This window comes from Anabrus simplex, chromosome 11 (genome assembly GCF_040414725.1).
Source record: "Anabrus simplex isolate iqAnaSimp1 chromosome 11, ASM4041472v1, whole genome shotgun sequence".
Taxonomy (NCBI): Eukaryota; Metazoa; Arthropoda; class Insecta; order Orthoptera; family Tettigoniidae; genus Anabrus; species Anabrus simplex.
Window position 1 is genome coordinate 55,258,151 of NC_090275.1, and position 27,994 is coordinate 55,286,144.

The 27,994-nt window shown below is 37.5% G+C and overlaps 1 protein-coding gene across 8 annotated transcripts in view; it reads right to left on the reverse strand.

Annotated features, from left to right (window-relative positions):
* ZAP3 overlaps nt 1–27,994 on the reverse strand; it is a 491,484-nt gene that overhangs the window by 460,477 nt on the left and 3,013 nt on the right. For all 8 annotated transcript variants that reach the window (XM_067155237.2, XM_067155235.2, XM_067155234.2 and 5 more), the window contains exon 2: nt 12,226–12,297. The gene's annotated coding sequence lies outside the window, so the exon portion shown is untranslated. The remainder of the gene's footprint in view (nt 1–12,225; nt 12,298–27,994) is intronic.

The window sequence follows — 27,994 nt, forward strand, 5'->3', positions numbered from 1 at the left end:
TCATCTCCATAAAAGTGACTAATTATAATCGTGCCTTACTCTATAACCACATGCAATGAAGAACTAATAATCAATGTCTTTAATATTGTTATGCACAATCCTTGCAAAAATTACTGACTAAAACTACATAAAACGATCACGAATGAACATTAGTCCACGAGTCATTTGCCCTGTGCTGCTGAATGTCCGACTTCAACAATTTTAATTCTCCTACGGACCTCTTTTGCCATACACTACTTCCATTTGACAAAAACACGGTCTTGGGGAACTACCCACTTACGACTTCACTCTCTGATAGATGGCAAATGCCGAAATTAGTACTCAGGTAGCCAGAATAGCACTTCATGTCTGTTTAGGCCTACTATGATTATTATGTACAGTAAAGTCGCCCGCCTAAACTACAAGCCATGGGCCACACCTAGCCTGCCGAGGCTTTTGCTGTGGTCTACCTGAACAGTAGGTATTTTACTATCACGTATTGAGTTTAGTTTATAGTGGTTCAGTTTCTACTCATAATTTAACTGCACTGTGCGGATCACTGATAAGTTTATCTTTGCCCTGTAATACCAGGTCCAAGTCAACTAGAAATGCTAAGGACAAGCAGGTGAATTCTAATAATTCACAAACGTGAACTTCCCCCTCTAGAAATTCAAAGATTTTCTCTCGCAGAGGAGAGAGAATATACTAATAATAGGACCATGATTTAGCAACCTTACTTCTACGTGGTAAATTACAGCACTGGACATCAGTAACTGTAAAAGCAGTTAGTAACAGCTCCTTTTTAAGCTTCTCTCCTGAAAATGAAAGTTTTCAGTCTACCAACTGTGAGTTCAGTAAGTTATTAGGTCTGAGATGTTAAAATGGCAGTTTGAATTTCAAAACTTGTCAGAGGATGAGGTTATCTTCTATAGAATGGCAAGTAAATGAAAGTTTAAAAAAAGTGTTACAGCAAATTCAAACGCAGGACTGCAAGATCCATTTGATTAGTCACTGGTGTCATGGTATCTTTGCCAGATGAATGTTCCAAACTTTAGGCAAAAGCATACAAATACAAATTCATCAGTTGACATAGCAACACCATCCTCCGTCTATAGACTTGTTTCGACTGATAATAACCTTAGTTTGTCTCCAAAACATGCTGAAAGATTTCAGGAGTCTATTGTGACTTTCTTTCAGCAGAGAATGAGTGAATAAAATTACATTTTAAGGGCACATTTTAAAAATCACATCGTTAGTGCATAACAACAAGCATATCTGAAGCCTTTTTGAAGCATAAAAGATCTAGGGATCTATTCATAAATTAATTACTCCCTGTAAATTCTGCAAACACAATTTCTACCAGTTTGACACCAAAGTGAACAGTCACTGAAAACATGAGTGAATGGCAAATTATTAGACTTAAAACAGATTTGTGATTGATATCAAAAAGTGACATGCAAAATTCAAATATTTCAATGTAGTACAATAAGCTACATGCCTTAACATGAATGAACCACAACCTTGCTGCACACACCAGACTCAGTGAGATGTGCTTTACAGCCTGGTTCCCTCCAAACACCACTGTCTGTGCCTCTGAAATGGGCTGCATGGTGACGAGTTGTAAGAACAGGAAATTGCCATGGCAGTCAACGCAGACTGGGACCGAGCAAGTTAAAAGTTTAATCGGGCACACGTATTCCTGTAGCCACGTAAAATCTATGTGATGCAGCATTCAGGGGTTGCTGTTTTCTAATTGGACATCACTGTATTATAACCTGTGATTAGAATAATACAGACATTTTTATTTTAATATGCATTAATTCGCACCAACACAGATAGGTTTTATACCAACGATGGGAAGGAAGCACCCATGACCTTAATGAAGGTACAGCCCCAGCATTTGCCTGTTGTGAAAATGGGAAAACACTGAAAACCACTTTCAGGGCCGCTGGCAGTGGGGTTCAAACCCACCATCTCCCAGATGCAAGCTCACAGCTGCAGCCCTCTATCGGTATAATGAAGTACACGTACCATGCTAATTCATGATATGGGCTTGAAATATCTTTGCATCACTAGTAACATGTTCTTTTGAGGATACCAATAATGTAATAACCAGTGTTATGAAGGGGCTTTAATTTATGTGCGATTATACCTTTATGGGAGCTGAAATGCCATAGGTCTTAACATAGAATTCTACTAGAGTAATAAAACTGGGAAAGGAGAAAAAAAAAGAAATCATACTTAGGCTAGTTACTAGAGCTGGGACTTGAACCTCGAACTGCTATACAGGGAAGCTTCTCACTTATCCGAGGGTGAGAGTCAACAAATTCAGCAAAAAATCAACTTTTCTGTTAAGAAGTGTAGCATTAAATCATCCATTTTATTTTATAGTCTGGACACTGCAACTTGGAATACTTTATTCAATACGAGATACAAGATATAATGGTATTTTGTGTAAATAAGTCGCTGATCATGACATAACTTTCTGATGCTTGTATTTGGACAGATTCTATCAACATGTGATAACAAATTATAGAAATAGCCTATAGATCAACACAAACTATCAATAGCTTTAACAAAAAAATCGTTACTCAAGTCATAAGTAGGTATGGATCCAAGATTCTTGTATCATCACAGTGAACAGTAAATTCAAGGTTAGCTAAGAGCAAGATAGTTGAAATGTGTGCACAATATTATCAAGATAAAATTAAACAACATTCTAATTGAGCAGCCTTAAATTCTATTATTTTCCAATGATATATCTCTGATACTTCACAGATGCTAAATAAAATGCAAACACTTGGATTGAAAGGTATAAAATTCCATCAGTCATTAAACAAATGCAGTAAATTCAATCTCTAAGAACAAATTCCACTTAACTATACATTCATCAAGTTTAAGCCAACATATGGCCAAATCCATCCAAAGTTTAGAAAGGCAACAAATATTTCTCTACAGACCAAGCTGAAAATGGACATTCTCAGAAGCAGTTTCTAGACAAATGTCAGATACTTCGCTAGAGCAGCCAACATGTTAATTCATATCCTCTACCCATGTGCAGCATCTAGGCAATTGCTCATGTGTTTCTACCTTGTACATTCGTTTTTACAAACTTAAGAATGTTCTTCTATTTTCTGGAAGAAACATGTTTAATCTCAGAAAACAACACATTACCTCAAATTTCCTTCAAATGAAAAGATTCATACCAACAATTATGAATCACACACCAACCAGCACGTATTGAACATCGTCCTTCAAATATCACAGAACTCATCCCTCAAAAAACACACACCAAGTGTTTGGTAGTACAGATAGCAAATTTCAAACAAATTGAAAGGTTGCAAATGGTACCAACTAAAAATTCAAAAGTAAATCATTGCTAGTTGTATAAGCAGTGACCTTCAAACTGAAAGATTGTACTTTGTATACACTAAAAATTCAGAAGGAAATCATTTCTATCACCTTTTGTCGTATTCCACTAAAAATTAATGGACCATTAAAAAAGCACACCTAGTACCATTTCAAATAATTAAATATATATAATTTCATAAGTGGATCAAAATTAGCATCAACTTCATTCACGTGAAAGAGCTGGTCACAGCCAAAAACAAACAGCAGTACAAAGTTTTATACACATGTTATGACATCTACTCAGCATCACATTTCAACAAATTTCAATTATGCTATCACAGAACAATCAGTACAAATGAACCGAATAATTTAGTCTCAATAACCGTTTAAAACATGAAATGCCAATTTTACGAAGAATCTCTGTTCAGATATTAAATACACAAGGAACAATAAATAAAAAACCTTCTACATTTACTAGTTCTCTGTCACTGGGACAGCTGGTTACAAGTAAGCCTATTTATGCTTATGCTGTAGGTTATATAAAGATGTCATAACGTTACTGGTTTTACATCCCATTAACTACTTTTATGGTTTTTTGAGACGTAAAAGATGTCGTAATCTAATCATGATCTCTCTGGGAAAATTAACGGCGAACACACTGCAGGCTGAAATTAACATTCTGTTGAAAATCTCAAACTGTTTGTGATAAAATATCTTATTTGCAACTAGTACTGAGACATCAGAAATGGCAAGTTGATACATGGCGAATACACGCTAACAATCTAAACGCACCCTGTCATGAGAGAGATCTCAATAATAATTTTGACCTTCCAGATAACTAGCATTTCATTCATAGATGAGTCTGGTTGATTCAATATACACACACGTTTTAATGGAATAGGTCCACAAACCTAAGCTAAAAATCCAATAGAACATGTACACTGCAAAAAAAGACTGGAACTTTGGCTATGAAAATAAGCCATTAACAAGCACCTACACATGCAATCTGCAGAACTGCTTCCCTTTTAAACAACTGAAGGGCCTTTTGGGGCCAACACCCACAACAAATTGCATGGCCCTTCAATGACACACCGAGAACTTACTGGAACTTCACTCGGTAAGCTCTTGCTTAACCTAATTCATTAACCCTCCAATTGTCATTTCAATCTGAGGAAATATCAATTCATTAACATCCTTTTCACTATGGATTGGAAGCCACTTATCTTCGGAATAACCACCTCTCCAATTCTCAATGAAACCTATAATACAAAGTGTTCGTTTTCTTGTGGACAGTTTGTGACTATCTTCTGTTTTAATCTGAATGGAGCACTGTTGTGGAGGAAAATTTCACTTGATGAACTGCTAGAAGTAAAACTTGTACTTTTTTTTTAAGCATAGTACAGGAAATCCTATTTGACAGTACCTCATGTTATAAAATTTAAAATATGATTTGCTTTCTGTGTCATGAAGATGTTGAGATTCAATATAGGAGAAAATCCATAACTATTACTTGGAGCTCTATATTTGAATGAAGATGATACAATTTGTGCGAAAGATGGCGGTGATGGTGATACAGTTCAGAACAGTGAACATACACTGATGAGCGATCACATTATGACCACTCCAACAAAGGAATATTCACTGTGCCTGCAATATTGGAATGTGGAGAGGTACACGTGATATGCTAGCAGCATGGTATACATAGTGCATGCCTACAGGCTCCCTGGTAGGCATCTCTCAGGCGCCAAAACTGGAAAAGCAGTTGATAGAGGTCAAATTGTAACAGTCCAGCTCCTTGGTACCACCACCTCTGAAACTGCACAGCTTGCTGCCTGCTCTCATGTTGCTGTTGTGTGCACAAATCGACAGTGCTCCAACGGTAGCCGAAAAATGCTGTCGTCGAGCTGTGTACCGACAAGGGCTTGTTGATGCCAGAGGCCAGCAAAGGGTGTCACATATTAGGAATGACTGCACGGTCACAGTTCGAGATATTGCCGAGAAGTACAGCAGCAATGTCCATGGGACTAAAGAGTTGAGGACCCAGCTGTTCCCTAATTATAACTGATAGCAGTACATAAGGTAGGCACAAAACCACCAACGCTGGACTGGGGATAAATAGAAAAGAGTCACCTGATCCAATGAATCGATTCCTGGTTGATTACATAGACAACCAACCGTGTGTATGCTGATTACCATCGGAGGCTGTTGCAAGTGGTTGCACTGTTGAGAGAAGACAGGCCAGTGGAGGAGGTGTGGTGGTCTGGGGTAGGTTTCGCATGGGGTATTCTGAAGCCCAATATTCCAGTACACCAATTTCTGAAAGCTGTGCAGTATCTACACATTATTGGGAACCAAGTTCATGTCAACAGTGCTCCCTGCTTGTGACAGTCTCTTCCAACAGGACAATGCACCATGCCCCTCTGTCAGTATTGTGAAAGACTGATTTGGGAATGAAAGTGAATTTACTTTAATGCCATGGCCCTTAAAATGATGCAGACATGAACCCAGTTAAATATTTTGTTTGACTTCAAGCAGGTTTGTGTCAAATCACCACCACGACCTCTGTTATGAGATAACCCAGGATGCATTCTGCCTCTTTGGTGAATCAATGTCTCACCAAGTGCATAGCTGCTAACTTTTCGAAATAAGAAATAGGAAGATTTTTTTAATTCTTGAATTTCATCACATATATTGCGCCACGGTCTAAGTGAAAAAAAGGACAGGATAAAAGGCATGCATACCTACAGTTACAATGTGATTTGATCATTAAATTTAAAATCTTAAACTAAAAAAAAAAACATTAAAAATGGTTACAAGAAAATGTAACCAATCACTAATTTATGACACAGTGCCGAACTTTGCGTGTGTTGTGCTACTATTCAGAAGATTGTGCCTTACTTCATATAAGTGACTGACCTTCTGCTTGTAAATTTTATGATTTAAAATTGCGCTGTGCTAATTGCCATTATCTTATATTGCTTCTTCAACTGTTTTGGTGAAAGACTCATCCTTTAAATTCTTATTTACCTATGCATTGTTTTAGCATTTTTATTCGGCTGATGATGACCCAGATTGGGGTCGAAACCGATACCGCTTCCGTTTATAATTAAATAAGAATGTAACACTACATTTATTTACTTGTACTGAATACGTTGAACTACGTTATTTGTTATTTCAACTTCACTGGAATAATAATACAGCCGAACTTCGATATCTTCAAACTCTACTCGAATTTTCAGTATCTCGAACTAACTTTGATTTTCCGGCGATTTGTCCTATACTTCAAGTGTATTTATTTCTCTATTCTCGAAATTCGGTTACATGAATTTCTCGATTTCTCGAAGCAAACATTTCCTCCCTTGAAGCAAAAAATACTATGTAACTCGAATTTTGTGCAACATTACCTGTGCAATACGGCATTTGCAGTTTGTGAGAAACAGTTAACAAGTAAAGAAAGAGTTCCAGTGAAGCTGGAAACTAACATGACGAGAACCAAAAAACTCAAACTTCTAGTGATCGAGAACTCTCAAAGCCTCGCCGTTTCTCGGGTGTAAATTACCGGTCACATTCAAAAGCAAGCCCAGATGTCGCGGATGACAAGCTCCATTTACTAAACTCGGCTTCGTGGTATTGATGAAAAGTTTCAACGTGAAGGGAGGAAAGGTTAACCGCAATAAACAGAAGACACTAACGGATTTTTTCCAAACGCGTTAACGGAGCTATGTTTCTTGTTTCACTACTGTATGTACTGTATGCCGTCTTCTAAACAGTTACTATAATAAGGGTTATAATTGAAGTGATGGCGTAAAAGAGTTTCTTTATATAATTTTAAGTACCGGTACTGTTAAAACATAATGTATACAAAAAAGCCCGTAGATATAGATAATTCAATTATGATCTAGACATGCTCATAAACGGTATTCACTATATCTCAAAATTTCGATAACTGGAAATAAAATTTATCTCCCGAGGTGATTCCCATTATAGTTTCCTTTATTAGACTAAAATGAACGGAAATTTAATTTTTTAGCTATCTCTGAACACTTGGAGGTAACGTTTGTTATGTTTTTGGCCATAACGTGAAGAGAAAATACCAGAAACTGTCACTGACATAACTCCCTGAAATACATTCAACTCATTAAAATTATAAAGTAAGACTAAACCAAAATGCAGTGATATACGCAAAACTACCACATACAAAACAGATCGGTATGTCTCATGCATTATTAACATACGGCTGTCACGGGGAAAAGCATAGAACCGCTAGAAAAAACACGTGGCATACAATTCCAACGAAATTACGCACAGAAACAATGTTAATAGTGCGCGAACCACACAATAAGAAACTCATTCTTTCGTCCCAATTAACTGAGTCGCTAGACGATTGCCGTCCCGAATCTCCAGCCGTAAAGCACACCTGCTGCTGTAGCGAGCAGGAAACACGATACACAAAGGCAATGGACGATACACTTGCAAAATAAAGTATCAAAAACTCTTGAAAATGACGTTGGGTAAATTACACAAGCACATAAGAATTTGTCCTTTATCCTAGGGAAAGAGTATTGACTGTACTGGAGGTTATATTGGTCAAAGATAGGAAGAATTAAAACTAAATCGGAAAATGAGTTAAAAAACGGAAAGTTTCCGGGTAAATCGGAAGGGTTGGCAGGTATGCAAGTGGTAGTAGTTTTGCAGCCTAGAGATAGTTCTACACCGTACTAAGTAAGTGGTCAGAACATAATGGCTCACCAATGTCATTCTAAAAGTGAAATATTGGCAAATATTATTCGGGTTATAATCTTCCTTGACACCTCAAGATGAAAGATTATCCTTATTCAACACATCCAAATGCGTACTTGGTACTTAAGGCTGTGAAGAACCACAAAGGAGTTTCTCAGTTAAATTTCTGTAGTGAATTTAAACGAGGGAGTCAATTTCGGCACTCAACTAATATACAGTTTAAAACAAAACATTTCAAGTTTGTCATGCAGAAATTCCCTAATATTGCAGAAAGGGGAAATAGTGGCTTAAGCTTGTGCCGTCCAGACTATTTTGAAATAATGTGCGTCCTTAAACGTACTCCTGAATGGGGAGGTATACTGAATGGAAATATACCAAGAGAGTTTCTCCTTAAACAAACAAAAAAAACTAGGGAGACACGTGAAATCTAATGAAAATGTGTAAATATTGCCCGAAAACTCTATGTAATCTACTGACCATGATATTCGTTTATAGGAAGGGGAGTTAGGGATTGGAATAACTTGCCAAAGGAGATGTTCAATAAATTTCCAATTTCTTTGCAATCATTTAAGAAAAGGTTAGGCAAATAACAGACAGGGAATCTGCCACCTGGGTGACTGCCCTAAATGCAAATCAGTAGTGACTAACTGATGATGACATTCAAAAAGGGAGAAATGCTGTACTTGTGTTGGAATAAACACAGATCTTCGATGGTGGCAACGCGTAGGTTTCAAAAAGGGTCCGGCAATGCCGAAGAAATCTCTCAGCCTAGTTTTATCAAGCGAAGACATGACTGATAGCATATTTTATGATCGTATATTTTATCACATTAAAAAAAAAAAGATTTCAATATTCTTACAGCTGTTATGCAATAATAATTATTCCCTTTGACAATCTACTTACCTAATCTCTCACTCCGGTTGTACAGCAACGTTATCTTTTAACCTGAATAACATTCCGATAAACATTGTTATGTAATACAACCATAGATTAATTATTGAAATTACTAATGTATTTCCATAAAACAAATGTCAACAAGTATAATCATATAAGACTGATTCAAACAAACAACAAAGTTTGAAATTCTTAATTTAGTTTGAAATGTCTAGTGCAATGGAGTTTAGCAGTAACAAGCAACCAAGACCAACTGCTTCCAATATACTTCTTGAATAACGATAAGTTTGTCAAAGTAGTTAACAACACATTGGAATCCTTGAGGTACTTCAGGAAACTGGACAGATAACCTGCATGCAGTGTGTAATTAGGAAGCATCTGGTACACAAGCCGGAGTAAAAATGAGTAAGAGAACAAGTTTTACAAAATCCCTCAAGTAGAATTCTGCAGAAAATTAAGCGATGGCCATGTAAGATTTATTGGCATAACCAGAGAGAGAAATTATGAGCAAAAAAAAATTCCTTCCTCCGTGTTAAAAACGGAAAATACGATAACGTGGACATGAAAAGTCTGGAGTAGTTTAACAGAAACAAAGACAGCAATGCTGTAAACGATGCTCTTTAAAGCATGTGAAATTGCACGAAGTTTTGGTATCGTGCGGGACGTTTTTAAAGCAAGTAGAATGTTTTATGCCCCAAAATGGACTAAGTCTGTGGAGTAGTTCATCACCGTGCCAGCAGCTTCGGTCAGATTATACCGATTAAGTGATCAAATTTCACTACTTTGTCACTAGGCTTCGGACATATAACTCTGTGCAATCCAGAATTCCACATGCCAATGTGCAACTCTGGTGCAGCGCACATTTTGTCATGTGATCAGTCGGCTATAGTAACGCAGGAGGCGGCTGATGCAAAACAGTTTTAATGTGCTATCACTTTTTACATAAATAAAGTATAGATATAAATAACAATTTTGTGTTAGATGTTCTTTTTTTCTGCTTTTAAATCATGCCAACCTAATCTATAATGTGTCCAATGTTCACCTATTATATGCTCCCCTATTTCTGAAGTTAAAAAACAAGGGGGAAAATGGGTCATTGTAGGCAAGTAACTACAATATACAGTACTGGTACTTGATTTTGGTCCATCCTAGTAAACATTCAGGATGTTTCTCGCATGGCCAATTCTACTTTACATGCTCTCAGATCTGGTCCTCTAATTTTCTTTTTAAATATGTGCCAGGCAGAGAGATCCAGAACATTATGTACTTCCCACTTTCTACACTACTCTCACCTTTATGTCAACAGTTTACTTACTACGAAGTCTTGTCTTTTTTCAGATAGTCTGCCATACTCGTTCTTTCACTCCAGTTGCAAATCATATTGCTTTTGTCCATTTACATGAATGAACCAGTTATATGGCCAACCTGTCGAAGGCAGGTACAACAGCTAGTTACGTATTGAATATTGTAAATGAAACCATTTTTTTTTACACCCGTTGGTAAATTTGTACAACAAAACTAATTATGATTCAGAAATTTAACATTAGAAAGTAACGCAATGTGTTATTTCACAACAGTACTCCGGCATCTGGAGCCATGAAAGCCTTTGTTGACAATACCTTCATTGTTTTGGAGAAGAAATTATTAAAAACGTGCAAAATGTTTAGAGGAAATATTTTTGCATGATATACGGACTTCAAGCAAGCATTACTTCCCTCTACGATTCCAGTCACAGTCAAATACAAAATAACCAATACTAGCAGTATAGGTTTGGGTTGTGTGAGGTATTGCACTTTTCTTTACCAGCAAAGGAAAAAAAAATCTCATACATATACAACACAGAGGATTTACTTGTACATGGTCAAGATTCTAACATTTCCTAGATTTCCATCTTGAGAATTATCAATGACCACTTGTAAATGTTTCTGATATTATTCAGATCGACTGTACTCATGAAGTTTATGGAGCATCAAAAGATATCAAAGATGATAGGGAGTGGACTAATCACAATGCACATTTTACTGTTGCATCAAAGAAAAATCTAGTAAGATTAAATGTCTTAGAAACTTGGATATAAATATTTCATTTGCACACTAACATCCTAGAAGCTTGTGAAAAATGTTAGGAAAAAAATGTTCTCAAACAAAATATTCTAGAATTTCAATGAAAATTATTTTTAACAATAGTCTTGAATATGCCCAACATTCCCACAACACTCCGTGAGACTTATCTGGAAAATACTATAAGCAACTAGGAAAATACTTATATAAACCAACACAGAAAACTAAAATAAGTCAATATTTTATAAATACAGTGCTGCAATCCTGAAACATATTTGCAGAGCAATATTCATGCTACCGTTTCAGATTTCCCAAGAATTTTAATAAAGCATGAGAATTTTGGGATAAGTGAAAATCTTGTTTGATTCTTTTTGTGATGGGATAAGATTTTTGTGACCTTTGCAGACAATTACAAAGCAACTTTATGGTCTTTGCAAGAGTCACAAATTCTGCAGACAAAATTGTTTTGATCTAAAAAGCAAATTTTGCTTTATCATTAGCACAAAAATGTAGCATCCCTAATTACTTATTTTTCATAATACACAATTTAATAATGGCATAAAACATTAAAAATAAATAACTTCAGGCTGGTCCTAATACATTTACAGGAAAGTTCACATACACAGAAATGGACGTTAAATCAGTTAATACAATGAAAAAAGCACAGACAACACACTTAAGTAGACCCCTTGATTGTTCCTAAACAGGAATACAGTATGGTCAGTTCAGTATTGTTCCGTGTAACTATTAGAAAGAGATTACATTTACACAAAATTGGCATTAAATAATTGCAGGAAATATTTTCCATTCAATACTACTGTAGATTCCATTGGAGATAACTCTAAACAGTTCATATTCAGTAAATCACGTGAGTAGCATATCACAACATGCATATCAAAAAAAGTTTTCATTCAAAACTATTGATCAATGTCAACATCATGTACAGAAATCACCATAGTGGCCCATAATACCAAACATTACTAAAAATGGTACACTTTAAAGCAATAATAATCACAGTACACGCATTCATCAAACGCAACAAGAATTTTGATGTCCAGAAGTGATGTTATATATATATATATTTTAACAAAGAAATTAAATTCATATACTACTTATCAACATTTAATATATTCCAGAAACCAAGAAGCAAACAACAGGCAATGCACCATAATCCTTCAAAATCATGGACCAGGGTACTTACCAACTCACGCACTGACAACACAACATAACATTGTTTTGTGAGGAGACAAGAGGGGGGGGAAAAAAACACCACCTGTGAAAAAAAATGTTGAGATTAATATAGCAATTAGCGTAAGTTTCAGAGAGTTGTAAATAAAATTCATAATAACAGTTATCAATGGATAATACTGAATATTACATACTAAGGCTCATATTCACCAACGCAAGTAAAAGCTTTTGTCTTGGTTTAAAGCTACATAAACTGAGATAGTTACGTTTGTATTCACCAACATCATCATCATCATCATCATCTTGGATAACAGGTATTATCTCAGTTTAAAAGTTTACCAGAGATTGATTGGCCAGTAAAATGGGAAATCTAAGATAATAGCCTTCCAAGATGGCAGCTCATAGACAGCTGGAATATCTAATTAAAAGAGAAAATCATAGACGAGTAATATAGTCAAGACTATGCAATCTATAAACGTCCTAGAATGAGCGACATATTTCGAGGACTACAACACTGCTTTTCAGACAGTTTTTAGGTTATCTAAAGCTTCAACACTGCCAGTGATATCCATGATCGAACATAATCTGGAATTACAAACACATACAGAGGCGGCCAAATTATTAGAATAAATCTTCCAGTTCCATACTGACATATTCCAGACCATAACCTTTGTTGGATGTATTATTAATATATAAGTAACAATGATAAGAACGTAAACGTTTCCACCTTTTCAATACTAAAATATATTCACAAAATTATAAATTACACGGTACTAGTTTCGACCCATCTAGGGGGTCATCATCAGCCGTATTAGAGAAGGAAGGTCCACCTAACAGGCCACATGTAATCTTAATGACATTGACCAAGCGCCGAGACATCCAAAAGGCAAATTCAGAACAGAAGAATAACGCACAATATCTAAACCCGTAGGGGAGAAAAATGTGGTTTAATATAATCCATCTGTTCCCCATATGTTTAAGTCGCCTGTCTCACTAAATTACACAGTACATACTGCAGAAATTAACACCAGAAATGCTCATGCAGAAGAAAAAGCTGACCTATTTCAATTGCTATGAATCATCAATGACACCTCATGATAAAGAAGGCCAGATATCCAAGAGACTTCCTTCCATTCAACATTATCTGGCATCAAATAACTGACGAACTAGCGCTGTCCTCTAGTGGAAGTAAAACACTTTTACATATAACTTACACATACACAGGGTGTAGTAGATATGTAGATAAAGTAGAATCAGTAATAAATTCATGTAATCTGTGTAAAAAACATGCTGTCAACCAAAAAGAGAACTTGGATGTTCTTACACGAGTCTGCTAGTGTCAATTTTCTTGTTTGGCAAGTAATAATTATGTAATAGAAATTATAATAACAAGATACAGTGTTCTTTAATAAATTCATACTTCTTTTGCTGTCTTTGTCCCTGCCCTTGTCATGATACAATCAGCTGTTAGGGTGGTTTAGAGGAATATAGCAGCCACATTGCATTAATATAGTCAATGTAGCAGCTTCGTAGAGATCTCCTTCAATACAGGCATAGGCTGGCTAGACAAGTTTATTATTATTATTATTATTATTAGAAAAGCGCACGAATGTGCATTACAAAGATTAAGTAATAATAATAATAACTTAAATGTTTCCACCTTTTCAATACAATATATTCACAAGATTACAAAATTATACGGTACTAGTTTCGACCCATCTAGGGGTCATCATCCTAGGATTTCGCCACAAATGATCTTTGCTCCAATACGGCTGATGATGACCCCTAGATGGGTCGAAACTAGTACCGTATAATTTTGTAATCTTGTGAATATATTGTATTGAAAAGGTGGAAACATTTAAGTTATTATTATTATTACTTATATATTGTTCAATACGGACCAAAAACATGAAATTCATAACCATCAATCACAAAGATTGACCGTTTTAGTCTTTGCTATAATCACATAGAGATTTGTCATTTTTACATCTAGTGATGTGATATATGTCGCAGAACTGATCACACAACGAGCACTCACATTTTTCATTTTTTACATATTTTATGGCGGTACCCATGCACTGCTAGTTTTATTATCACGTCTTAGCTTCTGGTTGGCGTTCGTTTAATTTCGATCCAATATGGCATCTGTGCTGTAGAACTCTAGCGGAATTTCTTCTCTCTTCTTCCGCCTCTCCACTAGGTGAGCTTCTACATTCTTTGTGGATGGTAGTTTTATCCTCAGTTCTTCAATAAGGAAGGGTTCCTGTTCGTATGTTAGGCGGGAACGCGTGTATTTTGAGATGCCCATTATGGTCTTTAGGAATTTTGCTTTAACTCCTTCTACGGTGGCCAGGTCTTTCTTTGTTAGTCTTCCACATATCAAGTGGATTCCATAGGCGAGTATTGGTAGGATCTATGTGTCGAATAGGTGCATAGATATTTGAATGAATTTACTATTTCCACTCTGCCATCTTCATAGTCTATGTTGTCGTTTGCTGCATTTTGTCCGCCTTGTCCAGTTTATTTTCAGACTTATTTCCTGCCCATTCAGCCAGCCAGCGTTGAGAAGGCGTGTTGGAGCTCTTCCTTCTTTGTTGACCCTAGGACCATGTCATCTGCATATATGTAGATCACTGCATCCCTTGCTCTTTCTCTGACTGCTGTTGTTACATCCGCGGTGGCAATATTGAATAGTATGGGACTGAGGGGGATCACCTTGCAGCGCTCCATTAGTTTGGGTGAATTCCTTTGTTTTGTGGGTCGCATCGTCTATGGTGACCTGGTTATGCCAGAATATTTCTTATTAGAACTGTAAGGGGTTTTTGATTTCCACTCATAGTCTGGAGTTTTGACAGTTTTTTCCTGCCTATTATGTCGAAGGCTTTTGTATAGTCCATGGAGACGGCATAAAATTTTCCTTTGTAAAGCCGTTGTGCTTCTTCTATGTCATTGAGTAGGTTTTGAATTGCATGCAAGGTTCCTCTTTCTCTTCTAAATCCAAATTGCTCCTCTGGCATTTTGGGGTCTACTTGACAGCTGGACATAATGGGGTGAAAGAGTGTGAAACACGTGTATGTCAAACAGAGGATCACAATGTTTTAAAGCTAGAGTAAAATTATGGAACCATTTGTAAATATTGTAAAAAACACAGTAGAAGTCCAATAGTTTGGCACGTTCGGGACCGGCCCGGTGCTGGACTACCGAAAATGCCGGACTATCGGGCGGTACCTCTTATTACGATATAGGTTAAGGCGTACAGCGAAAACAGCTGTAACACGACGTTTTGCAATAAAATGTTGATCAGCAGAATCATTAGTTTAACAACACACTCCTGTTTTCAAACGTGTTGTTTCTTATTGCCATTCCATAATAATGCCAGAGTTCATCGATGCTTTTATCTGTAAGTCTTCCTTTACCATTTAGAGTCTTTCCACCTACAACTTCTCTTTTCCTTTCGTCCGCTTCAATATTTGAGGGCATGTTCCCATCCGTTTTTGAACATGAACCACACATTCAATTTTTGAAATCAGTTTTTTTTAAATCATATGGTTGGCTTTCCAGTACTCAGTGTAGCACACAGCCTTCTAGACTGAATATTTCCAGAGATAAGAGATATATAAGTAAATCAATGCATAACGACTGTATCAGATACATTTACACTTTTAACTTTGAAATAATAAAAAATATACTTCCAATGGTTTCGACAAATAATGCATATAATTGTTCAGGAGAGATCATTAAGAGATAATAACAAATCCTGGAATGGTGCCGGACCATTGGGCGTTCCGGACTGTTGGATGCCGAACTAGTGGAATTCTACTGTAAAATAAAAATACAGAGTACCATAGTCTACAAACCCAGGACTATTTCACTGCACACGCGGCTTTCTTCACTGGTACTGTGCTTTAACATACCTTTCGTTACCTGTTGATGGTGAAGGCTGATACAAAAGAATTTCAAGTATTATGTCTAATAAGTCTGAATATTTTTGCCCATTTCACACTAACAAAACAAAATACACGAGCCATGAACCAATAGTACGAGAAATTAAATAAAGGCTAGCCCTGGACCAACAGTGCAAGTAATTAAATTATGGCTAGTCCTAGACCAACAATACAAATAATTATGACTATGTCGTAAAGTCCTGAAGCACGCTTGCAGACTTGTGGCGAAAAATGTAAATGCGGTGTAACCTACAAAGATTTTCTTGCACATCATCTTGCAGACCGCACCCACAAGTCCAAGTAACAATTCATTTCCCATACAGACTACCTAATTATACAAGAACCTTGTTTATCCAGATTAAGTGGGACTGGAACCGATAAGGGATGATCAAAAATCCAGAAAAATTAAAAAAATACAGTAACGTTATATAATCTCTTAACATAAGTTGTGCAGTAATAACCTTTTTTTAACTGTACAAAAAAACATAAGAACACTTTCCTTGCATGTAAGTGTTTTATATACTAAAATAATGTGCTTACATTTGTATAGCGTTTGCTCGCAACACAATCACGAAGACATTTTATTAACAACAGTTCTGCCGGCGTGGTTTCAGTCTGGGATTCTAAATAAGCCATCAGTTTGTCCAACTGCATTGTTGCCTCTCCTCGAGTCATTGTTCCTTCTGATGGAGCGCTGGTTTCATTTTCCAATTCACCATCAGTGAATTAGTAGTGTGTTGCATTCAGAAGAAACTAGGTTCGAATCCCACCTCGGCTGTCCTGGGAATGGTTTTCCACAGTTTCCCATTCTCAATTCCAGGCAAATGCCGGGATGGTACCTTTGATAGACCGTGGACGAATTACTTCCAATTCCTGTCCTTAACTATCCTTGGCGGAAAAGACGTTCAATAAGAGTCGACCCCGTAAAAGAAATACTGTACAAGAAAAAATATATTTTTGCCGAGCTGAGCGGCTCAAGACGGTTGAGGCGCTGGCCTTCTGACAGGTTCCATCCTGGCTCAGTCCGGTGGTATTTGAAAGTGCTCAAATACGTCAGTCTTGTGTCTGTAGATTTACTGGCACATAAAAAGAACTCCTCAGGGACAAAATTCTGGCACCTCGGCATCTCAAAAAACCGTAAAAGTAGTTAATGGGACGTAAAGCAAATAGCATTATTATTAAAAATATATATTTAATATTTTCGATCCGGATAAACCAGAGATCTGGATTAATGAGGGCCGGATAAACGAGATTCTTGTGTAATTTCAAACTGTATAACTTTTTCAACCATCCAAAGCGCATGATCTTAAACAGCTTAGCGCTATTCAACTACCTCGGTAAAGCATCAAGTCTGAGCGTGTTGACAGCCGCACGCCTATTTCCAACATATTTCCCAGAAGTAAGTCTGAGCAGGTTAAGTATCCCAGAAGCCTGCGTGTGTATGGGGCTCTTTAAGACATACACAAATATCAAAGCTTACTAACACTAATGTGCTGTAAAGGTGGTAGTTCCGTTGACACTCCACAGATGAAAAAGCATATAAAAACGACTTGAAATGATACCTGAAGTAACGTGGACAAGTGATCCTTCCTTAATACTTGCCAAGGACCCACCAGTCCTCCCCTACAAGCATCCTTATTTATGCAGATGAATTAAAACAGACTGTGTAAATGTGAGATTTTTGGCCATTTTGTGTTGCTATTGGTCAGCTTGGGTCAAAGACAAGTTTGAGCTCATATAGTGTTCTCAAAACGATGCCATCTCAATTGAAAACAAGAAAACCGCAGTTTTAGATTATCATGTCATTCACCCATAACCTTACTTTCTGCCACATTTTAACAGGACTTGATAGCCAATGGACACTTCAGTGAACTAATTTGTTTGAGTCTAAAATATAATTACGCAACATAGACATCTAAGTTGAATTACAACGTATTGCAACGTTTTTCACATGAGCTTGTGACAAATCACATTCAAACCACATATTGATGCTAATCCCATTAGGCCACATCATGAACATAATATTAGATCAAATTTAAGAGAAATTAGCATAAATTTGGAATGCTTTTCCAATCATTTCACATGTAAAATACGTGTACAGTATTTGTAATTATATGTACTCTGCATTAATTCCCAATATTTGTACATAAATTTTATACAGTCTTCGAATTTTAGCATCAAGTAAGATTTTAGACTATCACTATTGTCATGATTACACATGACAGCCTTGTTTAAGTTGAAATTCACCAGCATGTTCACTAGTGCAACTTATTTTTAATCAATTTGATATTTTGTTAATGATAAGACATTGTAATATTTTTTTTAATGTATTCATTCATGCAATATGTTTCACAATTTTCTAACCAGACGTCTGGTAGAATTTTGAGGTATTGATGTGCTAGTTGCTTCACGTCGCGCCGACACAGATTGGTTTTATGGCGACGATGGGACAGGAAAGGCCTAGGAATGGGAAGGAAGCAGCCGTGGCCTTAATTACGGTACAGCCCCAGCATTTGCCTGGTGAAAATGGGAAACCACGGAAAACCATCTTCAGGGCTGCCGACAGTGGGGTTCGAACCTACTGTCTTCCGAATACTGGATACTGGCCGCACTTAAGCGACTGCAGCTATCGAGCTCGGTGGTATTGATATGACTGATGATGCCCCACATAAGGTGGGAAACATGTCTCAACTATTTTAATTATGTTTAACTAACACGTTAACATCTTGTACTGTACTGAATAGGTTGAAGTCAAAATAAATTTCTTACATTTATTGACAAGGCCAGAATCTGCCCACACAGCTATGACATACTTACAGGACCTCCCTGGGTAGCAGGTTTCAGGTGGGGAGAAGCTAAGTTACTGAATAGTTTTTCCCCTTAAGTTTCCATCTCATCAAACTCCTCCTCCCTCCTTTACTTCATCGGCATCCTCCTATCCGATCTTACACTTATTTCTATAACATACTTGCCTATTATACTAATTTAACTTACCTGTTATAAAATCTTGGCGATAGGTCGTTTTGAACCGGCAATCTTCAAGTCCATGGTCCATTAGCTTCTCCACTTGACTAACAAGTTACTTGACAGTTTGATAAATATATACAGTACATTATCAGTAAGTCTTGCAGCAATAATAGCAATAAATGATATAGAGCACATCGATCAATTATCAATTGAGACAGCAATGAAACTGTTTCATCTAAAGATTACTCCAATTGCAACTTACGGTCTGGAACTAATATGGACCTTCTTGAAAAAGAAAGACCTAAAGGAATTAGAAAGGGTTAAAGCTACCTTCCTTAAACGAATCCTTTGTGTGTCTAAATACACGCCTTCGAGACTTGTTTACGAACTGACAAGAGAACTGTTTTTCATCGAAGACCTACGGTTTTCTATGCCCCTGCAATCGACGACAGAATACCAAGACTTCCTGCATAATTTGAAATTTAAAAAGACCGAAATATGGAGTGACTTCTACACAACCGACGCAATGACTACAACTGACTGGCAACAAAGTTGTTTTGAACTGAGACACGCGGTGACCCGTGCAGCGGTCCACGGATTTCACCACAAGGCTTGTGCTACTCTCCGCTTTCACGATCCGAATAGTGACTGTGTATGTCGATGGTGCAATAGACTCTGTGGCCGTTACCACGCTTTGGAGTGTCCAAAGAGAGCCTACTCTCTGAAAAGTCTCTGTAGTGAATAGTGCTATGTATTCTATTCTTTTATTTGACCATTGGTTGCAATAAAGATTTATATTATCAGTAAGTCATTCAGTAATTCATAGTTACCACCAAAGATGACTATTCGGTCTCTGAACTCTTGCCAACGTAACTTCCTAAAGAAAGAAACCCAAATCACGAGTTTCATTACCACAACACATTCCTCCTATAAAAGGAGACCACTTATCCACCTTTCCGTCATTCACTACAGTACGGTCCGTTAATTTGTCCATAACAGTATGCAATAATCAAGAGGAATTGCAAAAATGTACATTGATTCAATGTTCCTCACATTCTGAACCAGTATAGGGTAAGCCTGGAATACCGAACAGACAATTCATACTGCAACTGGTGTCTCACAAATATATGCTTACGACATTCTTATTGATGCCAAATTAATTAAGGAAACTATGAACCACCAAAGTGTGAATCAACCATGACCTTGGAGCACTCTAAACAAACCAGTGACAGTGTACAATGTGCATGCATCAAAGGATCAAGGCATTCCCAGTGAAAGACAACAAAAACAATCCTCCACTACACCTGGGGCCTGTTCCACGAACGAACTTCGCAACTTTTCACTTTGCACTTTTCAGTTCAGATTTTGTTCCATCACCACTTTTCAGATTTAACTTGCATAAGTGAAAAGCAAAAAGTTAGGAATCTTTTTCACTTTTCTAGCCTGTTATGTTCCTCTATTGATACAGAAATTCAAAGTGCAAAGAAATGAAGTGAAAAGTTTTCAGAAATCTTGCAAAGAGATGATTCCCTTTTCATCTGTTAATTAACAAGTATGTACACGAGTTTCTCGGCGTAGAATTTTGTTTAGTGATTCAAATGCGTTAAGACGTGAGCTTTTGTTAGCATCAAGTGAGGACAGTGATGAAGAATCCAATAAGAGAACGTGCAAAGAGATTAATTTTCATAACCTCACTTCGACGGACTTTTGTGAGTGATTTCGTATTACCCCAACACAGACCGACTAAATTCTTGAAATGATCGATCATTTATTGAAACATGTAACAAAAAGAAGTCAATTCCTTTCCAAAAAAGAACAAATTCTTATATGCTTACATTGGTTAGTAAATAGTGCCCAGCTGCACGGTGTAAAACCAATGCATGGGACAACAAAATCAATTATTTGCAGAACTGTTATCAAAGTTGTAGATGTTATAGTAAATGTAACATTTCCTAACAGTACGTTGGCATGATAATCCACATAATACAGTGAAGGGATTTCTAATGAAGGGTGAATTTCCTTCTGTGTGTGGATGTGTTGACGGGTCTTGTTAACACTGATGTGCGTCGTCATTTGAGAGGTTATCTTTAAAGTTTTCAAAAAGGATGTCACGTTTCTCCTTGGCAACTTACAGCACTGCCAGCTTCTTGTAATACTAACCTTTCTTTCCCATGATAAAAACTCAAACGGTACCACAATTATACCGTCAAGTTTGCCGCAAAAAGTAGAACGCATTAAAATCGTAGAGTATTAGGCCTATACAGTTTGCTCATAGAATAAACTCAATCGGATCACTCATTCGCAAAGACTTTTCACTTTGCGAAGAAATTGAAAAGTACAACCTAGATCATGGTGGAACAGAAAGACTTTGCACTTTGCAAGAATTGAAAAGTGAAAAGTTGCAAAGTAAGTTCGTGGAACAGGCCCCTGCTTTTCCAAGAGCAATTTACAAAGGACATTTTGTAGTAGGCCAATGAGTTTCCAGAGGAGTCGAGACAGGGACTGGGAAATGCTTCTTCATGACCGTTGAGGACAGGACAGCACATTCCCTGATCAGTACAATATGACTGACAGTAAATCACTCCACTGCATTCGTAGAAAAGTTACAGGCGCCCACACAAACACAATTGAATCCACTGGAAATTTCTCAAAGCATCTGTCCTAAAATTTAATACGAGGAAATGCCTGTGCACCAGCTACCTCAACATGTATGTTCAAATTGCTGGAGAGAACAAATGTAATAAATCTTTGGAAATAGTCTGCAACACCGACTGCAGCCATCATTCATCACTCCATTTAATATACCTTCCATGATCTTTGTACACAAGGAACAGTATTGTACGCGCACTTTTTGGTGACAGATTTTTATACTGGGTTAAGGAGTAAGGAGGGAGCACTGCCAGTTCTGGTAATACTGCCAACTGAATGGAAATGAAATCTGAATTGAATCGATAATATGATCCATCGATATGAATTTTCTAAACCTATATTATCTTACACCAACAATTGTGTCACACACACAATATATAATACTATATAACGTTTCTCGATGCGAAACGTGTTCCTAGCATGAATTCTATAGTTTGGCTTTGCTGTGTAAACAACAACAGTACGAGTAAGTAAAGTGTACGCCAGATGTCGCACAGCGATCATACGCGATTCTTAGTTTGTGTTTCAAAAGTTGCCAATACGAATCTCGAAGATAATCGAAGTCGACCGATTCAGCACTAGGGTGTCCATCTATCTCTAAAAGGTGCGTGTACAATACTTGCTTCGTGTTGACGTGATACTGTCATGGTGATGCTGTTTCAAGAGGAAATACAACTAGGCAAAAACAATACAATCTTCTCACCAGTTCTGTGCCAGTGGCGGCGATTGTTTTAAAAGGAAGTACAGTAAGTACAACTAGCCGAAACAACTGAACTGTCTGTCCAGAGCTGTGCCCTTAACCCGTTAGCTCTGTGCGTGTCCATATGATCAGGGCCTGCATTATTTCATTTAGATTGCTCTCAGTGCTTTGTATAGCACTGGAATTGATTGCTGACTGTGTAGATCAATTCAAGAAGCATGTGGCAACTGTGTGCGAGCATATTATTACGTGATACATATCAACTCATTGTTTCGGCGCACTTTCGTTTCGTGTCATTATCACAGCAGCAGAATCATGATGACGCGCTTCAAGTAAGTTTGATATTTCACATATATTTATGTTTAGATTACACAACTCATGCTTAACAAGTTTGGGAGTGATCTATGTTCACATTATGATGCAGTTATTTTACATTTAACAATAAATATTACTCCCGTAGGCACTTAAAACATTACGGTCATCTATTCTACATTTAAATAAATTCATCTTGTTAACATATATGCAGCTACAAAACCTTGTTTCCCTTTTTACAGGGACAGTACGCTCCAAGAAGTATTAGATATTCCTGAATCGAACGAACCAATTGGAGATGTTAACAGCATTTTCATTAAACCTCCGGAAGCGAATATTCACTCCGACGAAGATTCAGGAGATGAAGATGTTGGTGGTTTGGTTGATAACCTCACAGGTCGCCAGCTTTCAAGTAAGGCAGAAATTGTACTCGCTGGCAACGATCGTATAGGAGGTGCAGACGATGATCCCGTTTCAGCAGGTATTTTAGATCAGTCATCTAGCAAGAAAACTAAACATCAAAGAATAAATCCTGTGTAGAGTAAGGATGACAACCGAGATTCAATTGGCATATTCCCAGAAGCCGATTTTTCCACCTTATCAGGCAAATCTCCTACAGAGTGCTTTGAACTAATGTTTGACAACGAAGTGATGGAGTTCATGATTCAAGAATCAAGCAAGTTTGCCTTGTTTAAGAATTGTGACGACCCAAAAAATATCTAAGGAGGAATTAAAAGTATTTCTTGCTGTGCTAATTCTTTCCGGTTACAACAATGTGCCTAGCAAACGATCGTATTGCAAAGCAGCGGATGATGTACGTAATACACTTGTTGTAAGTGCTGTGAGAAGAGACCGCTTTCTGGAAATTTGTCGCTTCATTCATTGCGCGGATAATACTCAGCCTGATATGAATTATAAAATGTGGAAATTACGACCTCTTATAAACATGCTGAAGAAAAGATTCCTTGCGAATTTCCGGCCTGAAAAGGATTTAGATTTTGACGAATGCATGGTGGAATATTATGGTAGGCACAGCTGCAAGCAATTCATCCGCGGAAAGCCCATCCGCTTTGGTTATAAGGTCCGGGCTATCTCATAAATTTTGACATATATCAAGGAAAGAATACTTATGGTAATACTGAATATGAGCAACGATTTGGTAAGTGTGCTGCTCCAATAGTACTGATGCTGGAAGAACTACCTGATGATGTCACACCTACCCTTTCAACTATATTTCGATGATCTTTTTACTGGAATGGCACTTTTGGCTCATCTAAAACATTGCTGATATGGCGCTACAGGAACCATTCATGAGAATAGAATTCCCAAAGACTGCTCGATCACACCTTCAAATGAAATGAAGAGAGAGGCTCGTGGGACATACGACATGACAACGAACTCGGAGGGTATAAGTATTGTTCGGTGGGTTGATAACTCCGTGGTTACCATAGCATCAACATGCCATGGTGTTGAACCAGTTTCTAAGGTAACACGATACTCCCAGGCAGAGAAAAGGAAAGTGCGTATAAACCGGCCGGCTGTGTTTGGAGCTTACAACAGTGGAATGGGTGGAACAGATAGGATGGACCAGAATGTGTCGTACTACAGAGTAGGCATACGTGGAAAGAAATGCTGGTGGTCGCTATTCACACGGCTCCTGGATGTATCCATTCACAATTCATGGTTACTGCTAAGGAGGTCTGGATTTGATTTGTCACATCTAGAATTTCGTCGCCACATTGTGCAAACATATGTACAGTAAGTTCAAAATAACGCCACTAGGAAGAGGCCGCCCCATCACCTCAAGATACAGTATCCAGCAGAGTAGTGTCACTGACGATGTACGACTTGACGGTACGCCCTGCAATCGACGACGCTGTGCTGGAAAGGAATGCTCCAGTACTGTTCGCACCGAGTGCATAAAATGTAATGTTGGACACTGTGTTCCATGCTTTGTCCTATTTCATACAGTGTAAAGCATACAGTTCTTACATTTGTTCCTATTCGGTAATTTCTGTGAATTAGATAACTTGAATGTAATATATTACGAATATCTTGAGACTTTCATTGCTTTATTTATGTATGTACATGTTGTAATTAATGTATATTCTTCATAAATAATCATCTTTAGTTTATTTTAGTGTATTTTGTTCATAATTTAACAATATCAATACATAAAATCCATAAGTACTAAAGAAATGATATACAGACTGAAATGCTAACACATCCGCCTAGCGTGATCATATGAACACGCCACCTAACGACGAAGCCGTGAAAAGTATAAGCTTAATATTTTGTAGTTATGTTATACTATGGACCTGAAGTAATTTAGACGAATTTCAAAGAAAGTGGATGAAAAAAATCATTTCGGCGTTAAAGGGTTAATGGTAATAGTTTTAAGAGGAATTACAACTAGGCAAAAAGTTATTCCTCTGTCCAGTTCTGAGCTGATTGCATATGTAGTGTTGCTTGCCCATTCCTTAACGTGGTACACCCCTGGCGTATCTACCAGACGGAACAGAACCTTAACAGACCATCATTTATTCAATTTTAATGTTTATGGCATTCAAACTTTTGACCGAAAGTGTGCTTCCAGCAACAGTTGCTCAATTAGGAATGCTGTAGCACCTAACTGAACCTAACTCTACAACAAATGTTTTTTGGTGGATCACAACCTAAACTGTCACTATCGGCAGTAGAAATTCAGTATGTGCAGTGTTTCGAACCCTGGTGATCTGTATATGTCACCCACCTCCATACAGATGGGTGGTATGAAGGGTACAGATACCAGTGCGCTTCTGGCGGTCCTCTGTTGGCAGATGTGTGTATTGCGTATAAGAATTTTATATAGTATGATGCTTTTGAGAAACAGTATGATGCATAAAATTTCTTATACTTGTGTGTAGGTTTTATAATATCATAAGGGATTCGAAATGTTACAAATCTTATGTGGAATACCTTGTAGAGAAGAGATGTGTTCACTGTGACAGCCAAGGACCCACCTGCCATCCCCCAAAAGTCATTTACTTTTATAACTAAATATAATTTATTATAAATTATTCACTGCTCAAGCGCACTATACCATTTCCATTGGCTGAGATACTATCGGATATGAAGTCATTCCCAGCAATGAAATGAACTGCATTCCGTTACCAACCTGCGCATTAAAAAAAACAAACTAAATGCACTCTGTAACTAAACAATGTACAACACAGACTAATAGCTTTGTCAATAGCAGGCATGATAAATTACTTCAGTTTTTTGAATGCGCTGCTCTCACCGTAAGGAATGCTAGAGGTCTAACGGCTGCTTTGGCCGCCCCCTTTGCTTGATCCCAGTCCAATGGTTTTGTCACTAACCTAACCAATCCAGACCAATGGTTTTGTCACTCACTGGACCCAACCAATCCAGACCAATGGTTTTGTCACTATACCTCTAATATCTAAAGATGAAATCTGACAAGTAGGGCTGGAGGGAGGAGCATTGTATGTGCTATTTCATGATGTTGCCACATTCCAGCACTCCTTTCTCTTACCCCTTGATTCCAGCTCACTTGTTCCCTCGTTCATTCAGACCGCTGTGTTCTGTTGTAGACTACCTGCCCAGACTGTATATATATTATTATATATTGGTCTCATGTTCCGTTATCTTTAACAGGGACCGGGCTGATAAGCTCAGAGCGCTGGCCTTCTGATCCCAACTTAGCAGGTTCGATCCAGGCTCAGTCCGCTGGTATGTGAAAGTGCTACAAGATGTAAAATCAATACTATTTTTTAACAGGGGTGGTACCTATAGCCTGACAAATCCTTCAACATGCCCTTTGTCCTATACTTTGCACAAATTATTGGCATAAATATAGGACCAAATGTCATAAAGAAAGAAAAATTCCACCTGATCAATACTTATTTATTATCACATGTATGATAGAATTCACATGTATATTAGGACCGGTTTCGACCTCCTACAAGTTCATCCTCAGCTGCATTAGAATCTTATGTTTGCATTTTTGTATTATGCCTCATTATAATAAAATGAGTGTCTTTTTTCTAATGCGTAATGAGTATGTAGGAATAGTTTACCATAGGCGTTTGCCTATTCAGTTAAAATAAGCTCCATTCTTATAAATGTTTAGTCATGTATGAGGCGAGCTTTGTTGATACTTGTGAAGTGATTAATGTTATAGCAGTAAATTAGCAGTAAAATACGCTAACCAAATGGAATTATATGCTGATAGTTCAATAAAGCATATTATATATCTACATTAAAATATTAGCAAACATGGTTAAACGTGCATGAATGCATTTTTGAAAGTCTAAAACAGCTGGTAACAATAAATCTTGCGTTGTTTTGCAGTACCTATTACAATGAAACAATGTGAAATTTGCCCATTACACAAACATATAAACACATTAAAACACTGGAAGATATGTTTCGACGCAAATGTCTGTAGTCTGAATTGACAAGTGACAGCACATTCTTACGTTGTTTTAAAAAAGACTGACGAACGTGCGAGTTACAAGCCTGAATTTGTATAAGCTTAGCCGATACACTTTGTGTATAACTCAACCACTTTATCTTTCTAATTTTGTTTTTGCGACTTGAACATAATCCTGGCTTGTTTGACGTGGCTGATATTCTGGAAATTGTTCAATTTGAATGACAAAGTCGTGATTATTGGTGGCTCTTTCCTTTCTTATGATGTTGGTGTTGGTAAATATTGTTGTGGAGTGGTTGAGACGTATGCTGCTTGGCTGTCTGTCGCGTATTGTATCTCGTACTTCTGGTGTTGGTGTCGCCTGTTGTGAGGGGGGTGAGTGGGGGAAGCTTCGGCGTGTGTATGGGCAGAGCCAGGTATGTCCGCTGTCTGCACTATAAATCAGGATAAATATAGGAGGTAAAACAATTTCCCTTCCTTGGCCATGAATTGTCACACCACAGCCGGCGGTATTTTTTTTTTTTTACGAGGTGGACGAGTCCTGGGCCTCCCTCTCCCCCCTAGGAGTATTCATCATTCGAAATATATATTGAAATACGATTGTTGGTAATTAGTATGTTAAATGCCGTTACATAGTAACGGCCACAAAACAGAAATAGAATGCCACTCACACCGAACTGCTTCCGACAAGATCTAACTCAGAAGTGGGAGGTTTGGCAATTCCAAGCAAGACGAGCTGGCCAGAAGATTTATCTTCATGGCAACCGCAGTCGTG